At 37.0% G+C, this 15,803-nt stretch overlaps 1 protein-coding gene across 8 annotated transcripts in view; it reads right to left on the reverse strand.

Moving 5' to 3' along the window:
* Positions 1 to 15,803, reverse strand: part of PPP2R3A (protein phosphatase 2 regulatory subunit B''alpha) — a 214,520-nt gene that overhangs the window by 37,271 nt on the left and 161,446 nt on the right. The gene's annotated exons all lie outside the window — the stretch shown is intronic.

A 15,803-nucleotide genomic window follows, 5' to 3' on the forward strand; every position in this document is an offset into this window, starting at 1 on the left:
GGCACCTGGGTGGCTCACTTGGTTAAGTGCCTGCCTTTGGCTCAAGTCACGATCCCAGGGTCCTGAGATTGAGCCCTGTGTCGGGCTCCCTGCTCAGCGGGGAGTCTGCTTCTCCCTCTCCCTTTGCTCCTCCCCCTGTTCATGTTCTCTCTCTCTCTCAAATAAAAAATGAATAAAAAAATCTTTAAAAAACTTGAATGTAATAAAACTATAAAACTGCTAGAATAAAATATTGTCAGTAAGCTTCTTGATATCATCTTGGGAATGATTTTTTTGGATCTGACACCAAAAACAAAGTTAACAAAAGCAAAAATAAAGTGAGACTACATTAAACTAAAAAAGCTTCTGCACAGCAAAGGAAATCAACAAAATAAAAAGGCAACCTCCTGTATATCTGAAATATATAAAGAAATCCTACAACACAATAGCCCCCCCCAATCTGATTAAAAAATGGGCAGAGGATCTAAATAAACATTTTTCCAAAGACACACAGATGGCCAGTAGGTACATCAGAAGATGCATGCTCAACATGACTCAGGGATGCTCAACATTTCATCAGGGAAATGCAATTCAAAAATATAATGAGGTATTACCTCACACCTGTTAGAATGACAGTCATCAAAAAAGACTAGAAATGAAAAGTGTTAGTGAGGATGTGGGAAAAAAGGGAACCTATGTGTACTGTGGCGAGAAAGTAAATTGGTGCAGCTACAATGGAACACAATATTGAAGTTACTCAGAAAATTATAAACAGAATTACTGTATGATCCAGCAATTCTACCTTTGGTTATTTATCTGAAGAAAATGAAAATAGTAATTTGAAAAGATATATCCACTCCCATGTTCAATGCCATGTAGCATTATTTACAATAGCTAAAATATGGAAAAAACCTAAGTGTCCATTGATGGATTAATAAAGGAAATGTGGTATATACACAATGAAATATTACTCAGCCTAAAAAAGGATCTGATTTTAAAAATTACATTTGTTCATAAATCAGTCATAATTTGAGAAGATATTCTTTATGAGCCTCAGAAATTGTCCATTTGCTACCAGCATATTTTCCACTTTGGCACAGTAATAAAACCATATTCAGAAAGTGAAAAAAAAAAAAAAAAAAAAGACTGATTTCACTCTCTCTGAATACATATCCAGAAGTGGGATTATGGGATGATATGGTAGTTCTATTTTTAATTTTTTGAGGAACTGCCATATTGTTTACCATAATGGTTGTACCAACTTATATTCCCATCAACAATCTACCAGTTTCCCTTTTCTCCACATCCTTGCCAGTACTTATTTTATGACAGACATTGTAATAGGTGGGAGGTGATAATGTAGTTTTGATTGCATTTCCCTGATAGTGATGTTGAGCATCTTTTTAAAAAAAAAATATTTACTCACTTATTTGAGAGAGAGTGTGCATGAGGATGAGGGACAAAGGGAGAGGGAGAGAGAATCTCAAGCAGACTCCATGCTGAGTGTGGAGGCTGACATGGGGCTTGATCTCCCAACCCTGAGATCATGACCTGAGCTGAAACCAAGAGTCAGATGCTTAACCCAATGTGCCACCCAGGTGCCCTGATGTTGAGCATCTTCAATTTATCAGTTGGCTATTTTTTTTAATAGAATTTTAAATTTTTAAAAAACTTATTATTTTATTGAAATTTTTTTAAAATTTAAATTTAGTTAACGTATATGAATTATTAGTTCCAGGGGTAGAATTTAGTGATTCATCACTTGCATATAACACCAAGTGCTCATTATATAAAGTGCCCTGCTTAATGCCCATCACTCAATTACCCCATTGCCCCCACCCAACTCCCCTCCAGCAACCCTCAGTATATTTCCTATGGTTTGTATCCCTCTGTTTTTATCTTATTTTCTTTTTCCTTCCCTTTCCCTATGTTCATCTCTTTTGTTTCTTAAATTCTACATGAGTGAAATCATATGGGATTTGTCTTTCTCTGACTTTTGCTTAGCATAGTACCTTCTAGTTCCATCTACGTAATTACAAATAGCAAGATTTCATTCTTTTTGATGGCTACTCCATTGTGTGTGTATGCATGTGTGCATGTATGTATATAGTATATATACTACTTCTTTATCCATTCATCTGTCTATGGACATCTGGACTCTTTCCATACATATTTTGGCTACTGCGGACATTGCTGCTATAAACACTGGGGTGCATGTGCTCCTTCAAATCGCAACTTTTGTATCCTTTGGATAAATACCTAGTAGTGCAATTGCTGGACTATAGGGTAGTTCTATTTTTAATTTTTTGAGGAACCTCTATACTGTTTTCCAGAGTGGTTGCAACAGCTTGCATTCGCACCAACAGTGTAAGAGGGTTCCCCTTTCTACACATCCTCACCAACATCTATTGTTTCCTGAGTTGTTAGTTTTAGCCATTCTGACTAGTGGGAGATGGCAGGTATCTCATTATGGTTTTAATTTTTATTTCCCTGAGGCTGAGTGATGTTGAGCATTTTTTCATCTGTCTGTTAGCCATGTCTTTGGGGGAAATGTCTGTTCATGACTTCTACCCATTTCTTGACTGGATTTTTTGTTTTTTGGGTGTTGAGTTTGATATGTTCTTTATAGGTTTTGGATACTAGCCCTTTATCAGATAGGTCATTTGCAAATATCTTCTCCCATTCTATAGGTTGCCCTTTAGTTTTGTTGATTGTTTCCTTTGCTGTGCAAAAGCTTTTTATCCTGATGAAGTCCCAATAGTTCATTTTTGCTTTTGTTTCCCTTGTCCTTGGAGACATGTCTAGCAAGAAGTTGCTGTGGCCAAGGTCAAAGAGGTTACTGCCTGTGTTCTCCTCTAGGATTTTGATGGATTCCTGTCCCACATTTTGGTCTTTCATCCATTTTGAATTTATTTTTGTGTATGGTGTAAGAAAGTGGTCCAGTTTCATTCTTCTGCATGTTTGCTGTCCAGTTTTCCCAACATCATTTGTTGAAGAGACTGTCTTTTTTCCATTGGATATTCTTTCCTGCTGTGTCAAAGATTAGTTGACCATAGATTTGAGGGTCCATTCTTGGGTTCTCTAGTCTGTTCCATTGATCTATGTGTCTGTTTTTGTGCCAGTACCATATTGTCTTGATGACTGCAGCTTTGTAATACAGCTTAAGGTCTAGAACTGTGATGCCTCCAGCTTTGGCTTTCTTTTTAACATTACTTTGGCTATTCAAGGTCTTTTCTGATTCCATACAAATTTTAGGATTGTTTGTTCCAGCTCTGTGAAAGATGCTGATGTTATTTTGATAGGGATTGCAGTGAATGTGTAGATTGCTTTGGGTAGCACAGACATTTTAACAATATTTGTTCCTCCAATCCATGAGCATGGAGTGTTTTTCCATTTCTTTGTGTCTTCCTCAATTTTTTTCATAAGTGTTCTAGTTTTCGGAATACAGATCTTTTACCTCTTTGATTAGGTTTATTCCTAGGTATCTTACAGTTTTTGGCGCAATTGTAAATGGGATTACTTCCTTGATTTCTCTTTCTGCTGCTTCATTGTTAGTGTATAGAAATGCAACAGACTTCTGTGTATTGATTTTATATCCTGTAACTTTGCTGAATTCCTCTATCAGTTCTAGCAATTTTTTGGTGGAGTCTTTGGGTTTTCTACATAGAGTATCATGTCTGTGAAGAGTGAAATTTTGACTTCTTTGTCGATCTGGATGTCTTTGATTTTTGTTTGTTGTCTGATTGCTAAGCCTAGGACTTCCAGTACTATGTTGAACAACAGTGGTGAGACATCCCTGTTGTGTTCCTGATCTTAGGGGAAAAGCTCTCAGTTTTTCCCCACTGAGGATGATATTCCCTGTGGGTCTTTTGTATATGGCCTTTATGATGTTGAGGTATGTTCCCTCTATCCCTATATTGTGGAGGTTTTTATTAAGGAAGGATGCTGTATTTTGTCAAATGCTTTTTCTGCATCTATCGAGAAGATCATATAGTTATTGTCCTTTCTTTTACTAATGTGGTGTATCACGTTGATTGATTTGCAGATACTGAACCAACCCTGTAGCCCAGGAATAAATCCCACTTGGTCATAGTGAATAATCCTTTTAATGTACTGTTGGATCCTATTAGCCAGTATCTTGGTAAGAATTTTTGCATCCTTGTTCATCAGGGATATTGGTCTGTAATTCTTCTTTATAGTGGGGTCTTTGGTTTTTTGGATCGAGGTAATGTTGGCCTCACAGGATGAGTTTGAAGTTTTTCTTCCATTTCTATTTTTTGGAAAAGTTTCAGAAAAATAGGTATTAATTCTTCTTTAAATGTTTGGTAGAATTCCCCTGGGAAGCCATCTGGCCCTGGACTCTTGTTTGTTGGGAGATTTTTGATTACTGATTCAATTTCTTTGCTGGTTATGGGTCTGTTCAGGTTTTCCTATTTCTTCCTGTTTCAGTTTTGGTAGTTCATAATGTTTCTAGGAATTTATCCATTTATTTCAGATTGCCTAATTTGTTCGCATATAATTGCTCATAATACTCTTTAACTGTTTGTATTTCTTTGGTGTTGGTTGTGATTTCTCCTCTTTCATTCATGGTTTTATTTATTTGGGTCCTTTCTCTTTTCTTTAAGTCTAGCTAGGGATTTATCAATCTTGTTAACTCTTTCAAAGGACCAGCTCCCAGCTTCATTGATCTTCTCTGTTTTTTAAAATTTCTATATCATTGATTTCTGCTCTAATCTTTATTATTTCTCTTCTCCTGCTGGATTTAGGCTTTATTTGCTGTTCTTTTTCCAGTTCCTTTAGGTGTAAGGTTAGGTTGTGTATTTGAGACCTTTCTTGTTTCTTGAGGAAGGCTTGTATTGCTATATACTTCCCTCTTAGGACTGCCTTTGCTGCCTCCCAAAGGTTTTGAACTGTCGTGTTTTCATTTTCATTTGATTCCATGTAGTTTTAAAATTCTTTAATTTTCTTGTTGGCCCATTCATCTTTTAGTAAGATGTTTAACCTCTATGTATTTGTGGTCCTTCCAATTTTTTCTTGTAGTTGACTTCAAGTTTCATCACACTGTGGTCTGAAAATATGCATGGTATGATCTCAATCTTTTGTACTGGTTGAGACCTGATTTGTTACCCAATATTTGATCTATTCTGGAGAATGCTCCATGTGTACTCGAAAAGAATGTGTATTCTGCTGCTTCAGGATGAAATGCTCTGAATGTACCTGTTAAGTCCATCTGGTCCAGTGTGACATTCAAAGCTCTTGTTTCCTTGTTAATCTTCTGCTTAGATGATCTGTCCATTGCTGTACTGGGGTGTTAAAGTCCCCTACTATTATTGTATTATTTTCAATGAGTTTCCTTAATTTTATAATTAACTGATTCATATATTTGGGTACTCCCAAGTTAGGGGCATAAATATTTACAATTGCTAGAACTTCTTGTTGGATAGACCCCTTTATTATGGTATAGTGTCCTTCATCTCTTATTTCAGACTTCAGTTTAAAATCTAGTTTGTCTGATAAAGGGATGGCTACTCCAATTTTCTTTTGATGTCCATTAGCATGATAAATTATTCTCCAACCCCTCGCTTTCAATCTGGAGGTGTCTTTGGGTCTAAAATGAATCTTGTAAGCAGCATGTTGATGGGTCTTATTTTTTTTTAATCCATTCTTATTCCCTCTGTCTTTTGATTGGAGCATTTAGTCTATTTACATTCAGAGTAATTATTGAAAGATATGAATTTAGTGCCACTGTATTACCTGTAAAGCTGTTGTTTCTGTAGATTGTCTCTATTCCTTTATGGTCTTTGTTACTTTTGGGCTCTCTTTCCTCTCAAAGGGTCCCCTTTAATATTTATTTTAGGGCTGGTTTAGTGTTCACAAATTCTGTTAGTTTTTATTTGTCTTGGAAACTTTTTTTTTTTTTTAAAGATTTTATTTATTTATTTGACAGAGAAAGAGAGAGCACAAGTAGGCAGAGTGGCAGGCAGAGGGAGAAGCAGGCTCTCTGCTGAGCAGGGAGCTGGACGTGGGGCTCGATCCCAGGACCTCAGGATCATGACCTGAACCGAAGGCAGCTGCTTAACCAACTGAGCCACCAAGGCGCCCCTTGTCTTGGAAACTCTTAATCTCTCCTTCTATTCTGAATGACAGCCTTGCTGGATAAAGTATTCTTGGCGGCATATTTTTCCCATGTAGCACGTTGAATATATCATGAAGGTCCTTTCTGGCCTGCCAGGTCTCTATGGACAGGTCTGCTGCCAACCTTATGTGTCTACCCTTGTAGATTAAGGACCTCTTGTTCTGATCTGCTTTCAGGATTTTCTCTTTATCTTTTTAATTTGCAAGTTTCAGTATAATATGTCGAGGTGTTGACCTATTTTTACTGATTTTGAGGGGAGTTCTCTGTGCCTATTGTGCTTGAATGTATTTTCTTCCACAGATTAGGGAAGTTCTCAGCTATAATTTGTTCAAATAAACCTTCTGTCCCTTTTTACTGCTCTTTATCTTCTGGGACTCCTGTAATATAGATATTATTTCCTTTTATGAAATTGCTGAGTTCCCTAAGTCTACCCTCATGATCTAATAGTTTTCTCTCTTCTTTTCAGCTCTTTTTACATAATTTTATTTTCTATATCACTGATTCATTCTTCTGCTTGTTCATTTTCATTTTTATGGCCTCCACTTGAGACTGTATCTTGGTAACAGCATTTTAAGTTTCAGCCTGACTAGATTTTAGTTATCTATAGTAAGGGATTCTCTAGTGTCTTCTACGCTTTTTTCAAGTCCAGCTAGTATCCTTATAATCGTTTTAAATTCTAGTTCAGACATCTTACTTATATCCATATTGATTAAATCCCTGGCTGTGAATACTATCTCCTGTTTTTTCTTTTGGGGTGAATTTGTCTGTCTTGTCATTTTGTCCAGAAAAGAGAAGAAGAAAGAAAGAAAAAAAAATACAGAAAAACAAAAAACAAACAAAAAAACTAGATCCTGGGTGTGTTCTGGTCTGCTTGTTAAAAGAAACTAGTTCCCCAAATAAGAAAGAATAACATATATTGTGTGTGTGTGTGTGTATATAAAATAACATACAATGAAAGGAAACAAAAAATAAAAAATATATATGAAGTATATGTAAAAATAATTTAAAAATAAAAAAATTGAAAGAAAATTATAATTGGAAAAAGAATACTAAAAGGACTAAAGAATAAAAACACAAAGAATGTTATATACTGTTTTCCCCAAGAGCTGAAGTTTCGCAGCCCTCTACAATCAGTTAAGTTGGCTCAAGTGAATTGGTTTTGTTGGTGTTCTGGGGGAAGGGGCCTGTTGTTCTTATTCTCAGGTGGACTTGCCCTAGTGGAAATGTGCCTCCAAGTGTGCAGGGAGGCAGGGCTCAGTGTAAGTGGCTCTGGGCTCCAGTAGGTGGTGCTGCTTTGCTCCCCTCAGCACTGAGGGGGTGGGATGAGGATGGCAGCCCTGGGCTTTCTAGCCCCAGAGCTGAAAATCTGTACCCCCTAGTCTTCAGTGAGCCCTCACAGAAGAGCAACCAGTCTTGTGTCCCTGGTTTCCATCAGAATTTGTGTTCATCCAGCCTATGACCAAGCATTTTTATCTCAGGCATGCGACTAAGTTTCAAAACTCCAAATTTTAGGGACTGCTGTGGCTAGGACTGCACTGTCCTTCAGGGAGGGTCTCGTCTCACTTCTGCCTTTTGTTGGACCCATCCCAGGAAAAGTGATCATACAACTCTGCAGCGGTTCCCAGTTTATGGCAACACAGAGCAGAATGCCAGCACATAGACTCACTGTTCTCAGCCGGCTTCCCCACTCTTATACCTGAGAGTTCTGCTGCACTTAGGCACGACCTGTTTGTCTTCGACCTCAGGGATCCTCAGACCAGGCTGTCACACCTGGGATTCTGCCCCACTTCACCACCTGAGCACCTTTAAGCTAGGCATGTCCCCCACTGTAGCAGACTTCTAAAAGTTTCGATTTTGCGCTTTGCTGCTTATAATACTTTGAGGTAGGCTTCTTAAGTAGGCTCCCTCCCCTCTGTGGTATCCTTAGCTATATCACACTGATTCAAGTCTCCGTACCTCCTATATTCCAAATAGTAGTTGTTTTTCTACTTGTAGACTTGCAGCATTTGTTTTCTCAGATCTCTGGTTGATTTCTTGGGTGTTCAGAATGATTCAATATCTAGTTGTATTTGAGGGATGAAACAAAGTTAGGGTCCCCCTAGTCCTCCACCATCTTAACTTCTCTGTGGGCTATTTATATGTCTTTTGAGAAATGTCTATCCAGGTCATTTGCCCATTTTACTTTTATTTTTTATTATGTTTTTTTCCTTTTCACCCAAGTTTTTATGTCAATTCTAGCTAGTTAACATATACTGCAATATTAGTTTCAGGTGTAGAATTTAGTGATTCATCACTTACACATAGCACCTGGTGCTCATCACAAGTGCCCTCTTTGATACCCATCACCTATTTAACCCATCCCTTGCCCACCTCCCCTCCAGTAACCCTCAATTTGTTCTCTATAATTAAGAGTCTGTTTCTTGGTTTGCCTCTCCCCACCCCCCCATGTTTGTTTTGTTTTTTAAATTCCACTTAGGAGTAAAATCATGTGGTATTCATCTTTCTCTGACTTATTTTGCTTAGCATAATACTCTCTAGCTCCATCCAAGTCGTTGCAGATGGCAAGATTTCATTCTTTTTATGGCTGAATAACATTACATTGTATACCACATTTTCTTTATCTGTTCATCAGTCGATGCGCATTTGGGCTCTTTTCATAATTTGGCTATTGTTGATAATGCTGCTAAAAACAATGGGGTGCATGTGTCCCTTTGAATCAGTATTTTTGTATCCTGCCCATTTTTTTACTTGGGTTATTCGTTTTTCAGGTGTTGAATTTGATATGTGTAAGAGGGTTCCCCTTTCTCCACAGCCTCACCAGCACCTATTGTTTCTGCTGTTATTAATTTTAGTCATTCTGATTGGTGTGAAGTGATATCTCATTGTAGTTTTAATTTGTATTTCTCTGATGATGAGTGATGTTGAGCATCTTTTCATGTGTCTGTTAGCCATCTGTTTGGTCTTCTTTGGAAAAATGTCTATTCATTTCATTTAAAAAAAAAATTTTTTTTATTCTTATATTATCCCCATACATTGCATCATTAGTTTTAGATGTAGTGTTCCATGATTCATTGTTTGTGCATAACACCCAGTGCTCCATGCAGAATGTGCCCTCCTCAATACCGATCACCAGGCTAACCCATCCTCCCACCTCCCCCCCCTCTAGAACCCTCAGTTTGTTTTTCAGAGTCCATCGTCTCTCATGGTTCGTCTACCCCTCCGATTTAAATGTCTATTCATTTCTTCTGCCCATTTTTAAACTGGACTATTTGTTTTTTGGGTGTTTGATATGTTCTTTTTATATTTTGGATACTAACCCTTTGTCAGATATGTCATTTGCAAATATCTTCTCCCATTCTGTAGGTTGCCTTTTAGTTCTGTTGATTATTTCCTTCACTGTGCAGGTTTTTATTTTGATGAAGTCCCAATAGTTCATTTTTGCTTTCATTTCCCTTGCCTCAGCAGATGTATCTAGTAAGAAGTTGCTACAGCTGAGGTCAGAGAGGTTACTGCCTGTGTTCTCCTCTAGGATTTTGATGGTTTCCTGTCTCACATTTAGGTCTTTCATCCATTTTGAATTTATGTGTATGGTGTAAAAAACTGGTCTAGTTTCATTGTTCTGCATGTTGCTGTCCAGTTTTCCCAACACCATTTGTTGAAGAGACTGTCTCTTTTCCATTGGATATCCTTTCCTGCTTTGTTGAAGACTAATTGACTATATAGTTGTGGGTTCATTTCTGGATTTTCTATTATGTTCCACTGATCTATGAGCATGTTTTTGTGCCAGTACCATACTGCCTTGGTCACTACAGCTTTGTAATATAGCTTGAAGCCCGGAATTGTGATGCCTCCAGCTTTGCTTTTCTTTTTCAAGACTGCTTTGGCTATTTGGGGTTCTTTTGTGGTTCCATACAAATTTTAGGATTGTTTGTTTCTAGCTCTATGAAAAATGCTGGTGATATTTTGATAGGGATAGCATTAAGTGTGTAGATTGCTTTGGGTAGTATAGATATTTTAACAATATTTGTTATTGCAATCCATGAACATGGAATGTTTTTCCATTTCTTTGTGTCATCTTTAATTTCTTTCATCAGTGTTTCACAGTTTTAAGAGTACAGATCTTTTACCCTTTGGTTAGGTTTATTCCTAGATATCTTATGGTTTTTGGTACAATTACAAATGGGATTGATTTCTTGATTTCTCATTCTGTTGTTTCATTATTGCATACATAGAAATGCAACAGATTTCTGTACATTGATTTTGCCTTTCCTTATTTATTTATTTTTTTTAAGATTTTCTTTATTTGACAGAGAGAGACAGTGAGAGAGGGAACACAAGCAGGGGGAGTGGGAGAGGGAGAAGCAGGCTCCTCACTGAGCAGGGAGCCCGATGTGGGGCTCGATCCCAGGATCCTGGGATCATGACCTGAGCCAAAGGCAGACGCTTAACGACTGAGCCACCCGGTGCCCCACCTTTCCCTATTTTTAAAAAAAGATTTACTTATTTTAGAGAGAGAGAGAAAGAGAGTGTGAGGGGTGGGGGGAGAGCCAGAGGGAGATGGAGAGGTAGAGAGAGAATCTCCAGCCAACTCCCCCCTGAGCAGGAAGCCTGATGTGGGACTCGATCTCACAACCCTGAGCTGAGATCATGATCTGAGCCAAAATCAAGAGTTAGGTGCTTAACTGACTGAGACTCCCAAGTGTCCCTGCGTTTGGCCATTTTTAAATTGAGTTGCTTTCTTGTTACTGAATTGTTTGCATTCCTTATATATTTTGGATGCTGACTTCTTATCAGATGTATGGTTTGCAAATATTTCTCCCATTCTGTAGGTTGTTTTTACTCTTGATTCTTTCCTACTAGATGCTTTTCAGTTTGATACAATCCCATTGTCTATTTTTGCATTTTTTTTCACCTGTGCTTTTGGGTCATATAAATGAAATCAAATTGCACAGACCAATGTCAAGAAGATTGTTCTCTGTGTTCTAGTAGTTTTAGTTTCAGGCCTTACATATAACTTGTTAATCCATTTTGAGGGTTTTTTGTTGTTGTTGTTGTTGTTGTTTTAATGAAGTGAGATTAAGTGTCCAGCTTAATTCTTCTGCATGGAGATAACCAGTTTTCTCAGCACCCTTTATTGAAGAGACTTTCCATTCCCCATGTTTGTTCATGGCACTGTTGTCAAAGGTCAATTGACTATAAATGCACGGATTTTTTATAGGCTCTCTACCTGGCCTAATAGTCTATATTTTTGTTTTTATGTCAGTACCATGCTTTTTTGATTAGTGTAGCTTTATAGTATATTTTGAAATCACATAATGTGATGCCTCTAGCTTTGTTCTTGTTGCTCAAAATTGCTTTTGCACTTGGCAGTCTTTTGTGGTCCCAGATGAGCTTTAGGACTGTTTTGTCTACTTTTGTGAAAAATGTCATTGGAATTGTGAAAAGGACTGCACTGATCTACAGACAGCTTTGGGGAGTATTTTAATAATATTCTTCTAATCCATGAAGATGGGATATCTTTCCCTTTTTTTTTGGTGTCCTCTTCAAATTCTTTCATCAAGATTTTATAGATTTCAGGGCACAGATCTTTGACCTCTTTGGTTAAATGTATTCCTATTTTTTTAAAAAAAATTTTGATGCTATTGTACATGAGATTCTTTTACTTTTTTCCAGATACCTTATTAGCATGTACAAATGCAACTGATTTTTGTAGGCTGATTCTGTATCGTGCAACTTCACTAAATTAATTCATTAGTTCTCATAGTGTTTTGGTGGTCTTTAGGGTTTTATATATAAAACTGACCCTCGAACAACATGGGTTTGAACTGCATGGGTCCACTTATACATGGATTTTTCTCGGTAAGTACAGTATTGTAAATGTATATTCTCTTCCTTATAATTTTTTTTTAACTCTTTTCCCTCTAGCTTACTTCCTTCTAAGAATACAGTATATAATACATGTAACATACAAATGTGTGTTAATCAACTGTTTATGTTATCAGGAAGGCTTCTAGTCAACAGTAGGCTATTAGTAGTTAAGTTTTTGGGGAGTCAAAAGTTAAATGGGTATTCTGACTGTGTAGGAGAGGTCAGAGGTCAGAAACCTAACCCCTGTTTTGTCACAGGGTCAACTGTATAAGATTATCTCCGCAAACAGAAAAAAATTTACTTCTTCCTTTCTGATTTGGATGCCTTTTATCTTGCCTAAAAATTCTGGTTAGAACTTCCAGTTAAATAAGTGGCAAGAGTGGGCATCCTTGTCTTATTCCTGATCTTAATGTGCTGTTGAATTTGGTTTGCTAGCATTTTGTTGAGGATTTCTGCATTTATGTTAATCAGGAATATTGGTCTATAATTTTCTTGTAGTGTCTTTGGCTCTGGTATAGGGTATTGTTGGCCTTGTAAAATGAGTTTGCAAGTGTTCCCTCCTCTTCAATTTTTGGGAAGAGTTTGGGAAGCATTGGCGTTTATTCTTCTTTACCTATGAAACCATCAGGTCTTGGGCTTTTCTTTTTTGGAAGGTTTTTGATTGCCGATTCTATCTCCTTACTCATTGGTTTGTTCAGATATTCTATTTCTTCACAATTCAGTCTTGGTAGGTTGTATGTTTCTAGGAATTTTCCCATTCTTGTGTGTTATCCATTTTATTGGCATATAAATCTTCATTGTATCTGTGATCTGATTTCTGTGGAATCAGTTGTATTATCTTCTCTTTCACTTATAATTTCCAAGTCTTCTCTTTTTCTTAGTCTAAGACTTGTCAATTTTATCTTTTCAAAAAACAACTCAAGTTTCATTGATCTTTTCTACTGTATTTCTAGTCTGTATTTCATTTATTTCTGCTATGATTTTTACTATTTTCTTCCTTCTGCTAATTTTAGGTTTAGTGTGTTCTTTTTCTAGTTTCTTGAGGTATAAAGCTAGGTTATTTCAGATCTTTTTTTCTTACTATAGGCATTTATTAAACTTCCCTCTTAGAACTGCTTTTGTTGCATCCCATAAGTTTTGATATGTTTTGTTTCCATTTTCATTTGTCTCAAGATACTTTTTGATTTCACTTCTGATTTCTTCTTTGACTAATTGATCATGAGTGTTTTCACTTTCCACATATTTGCAATTTTCCTCCTGCTATTGATTTCTAGTTTTTTACCACTGTGGTTGGAAAAGATACTTGACATAATGCAATCTCCTTAAATTTATTGACTTGTTTTGTGGCCTAACATATGATCTATCTTGGAAAATTCTCTGTGCATGCTTGAAATGAATGTGTATCTTGTTGCTGTTGGATGGACATATGCTCTGCACATGTCTATTAGGTTGATTTGGTCTGTAGCGCTGTTCAAGTCTGCTGTTTCCTAATTTGTTGTTTAGATGATCTATCCATTGTTGCAAGTAGCCTACTGAGATCCCCTATTATTATATTGCTATTTCCCCCCGCAGTTCTGTTAATATTTACTTTATACACTTAGGTGCTCCAATGTTGGGTGCATATACATTCACAGTTGTATCCTCTTGATGAATCGACCCCTTTATTATTATATAATGACCTTCTTTGTCTCTTAAAGAGACAGAGTTTTTGACTTAAAGTCTATTTTGTCTGATATTAAGTAATGTCACCCTGCTCTCTTTTGGTTACCATTTGAATGGAAGATCTTTTCCCATCCCTTCACTTTTAGCTTATGTGTGTCCTTAGAAGTAAAATGAGTCCCTAGTAGGCAGCATATTATGGGATCTTGTTTTTTAATCCATTTAGCCACTGTGTCTTTTGATTGGCTATTTTGATCCATTTACATTTAAAGTAATTATATATATATAAGGACTTACTACTGCCATTTTGTTAATTGGTTTTGACTATTGTGTAGTTTTGTTATTCTTTTCTTGCTTTCATCCTTTGTCATTTGCTAATTTTTTTTGTAGTGGTGTACCTTGATTACTTTATCTTTTGTGTATCTACTCTAGGTTTCTTTTTGGTTAACATGATGCTTCCAATAAAACATAGTTATAACAATCTATTTTAAGTTGGTAATAACAACTTAAGTTCAATTGCATACAAAATCTGTATGGTTTAACGTCTCCTTCCCTAATATTTTGTTATTGGTGTCACAATTTATTTCTCTTCTATATTCTGTATCTAGCATCAAATTATCATAGATATAGTTATTTCTGATACTTTTGTCTTTTAGCTTATATACCAGAGTTAAAAGTGATTTATGCACTACCATTAGAGTATTAGAGTATTCAGAATTTGACTATAATCTTAGTTTTACAATGAGTTTTATACTTTCATATGTTTTCCTTTTAGTTGGCATTCTTTCAACTTGAAGAACTCTCTTTAGCATTTCTTGTAAAGCAGGTTTACTGTCAGGAACTCCCACAGATCTTGTTTGACTGAGAAAGTTTTTATCTCTTTTTTTCTGGAGGACAACCTTGCCAAGTATAGTGTTGGCAGTTTTGGCACTTTGAATATATCATCCCATTCTTTCCTGGTCTGCAAGGTAGTCTGCTAAGAAATCCACTGCTAGGGATTCCCATGTACATGATGAGTTGGTTTTCTCTTGCTGTTTTCAAAATTCTGTCTTTGACTTTTGAGACTTAGTTTATAATGTGTGTCTTGGTGAAGATCTCTTTATATTTTGTTTGGGGTTCCTTGGACATCATGATCTGGATGCTCATTTCCCTCTCCAGATTACAGATTAGTAAAGTTTTCTGTCATTATTTCTTTAAATAAGTTTCTCCCTTTTCTTTACCTGTTTCTTCTGGGACTCCCCTTAATGTGAACATTGTTTCTTTTACGTGTCCCATAACTCTTCTAGGCTTTTTGCCGTCTTTTTCATTTTTTTTTCTTTTCCTTTTCTTTCCTCTGACTGGGTAATTTCAGTTGACCTGTCTTCATGCTCACTGATTCTTTCTTTTGCTTGATAGAGTCTGCTGGTGAAGCTGTCTGTGGAATTTTTCAGTGCAGTCATTGTGTTCTTCAGCCCTAGAATTTCCTCTGGGCTTGTTTTTATGGTTTCTTTTTGTTGCACTTCTCATTTTCTTCATGTATTGTTTCCCTGAGTTTGCTTAGTTCTTTGTTTTCTCTTGTAGTTCACTGAGATTCTTTAAGACAATTATTTTGAATTCTTTGTCACACAGTTTGCAGATCTCAATTTCTTTAGGGTCAGTTACTGGTATTTTATTTTGTTTCTTTGGTGATGTCACATTCCCTTGCTTATTCATGATCCTTGTGACACTGCATTGGTGTCTCTGAATCTGAAAAAATAGGCATCTCTTTCAGTCTTTAAAGACTGACTTTGGCAGGGAAGGCCCTTTAGCAGTCTGTGTGTTCAGAAATTCTGGGCAAGCTGTCTCATGGGGTCTATGGGTGAGTTTGTGGCTAGAATCCTCAGGAGGCCCAGGTCAGCAAGTGGGCAGGCTTGTGCCTGGGTCCACTGGGGGTCGACCTGGCACTAACTGGGTCTTGAGCCAGAGTCTGTAAGGCGTGGCCTGCTGCTGCGATGGGTCTGTGATGCTAGAAGTATAGGTCTGTAGTGGTAGACCTGGATCCTAGGTCTCTTGGGGCTGGTCATGGTTGAGGTCTACTGGGTTTTGCTGGAGTCTGGGGATCTAGGGACTGATCTGGGACTAGGGCAAGCTTGGGGTTGCAGGGGCCAATCTGGTGCTGGACAATTATGGAGGATGGTCTATA

Source organism: Mirounga angustirostris, unplaced genomic scaffold (genome assembly GCF_029215605.1).
Source record: "Mirounga angustirostris isolate CCGP_5_RB_7025 unplaced genomic scaffold, mMirAng1.0.hap1 SCAF_1, whole genome shotgun sequence".
NCBI classification, from domain to species: Eukaryota; Metazoa; Chordata; class Mammalia; order Carnivora; family Phocidae; genus Mirounga; species Mirounga angustirostris.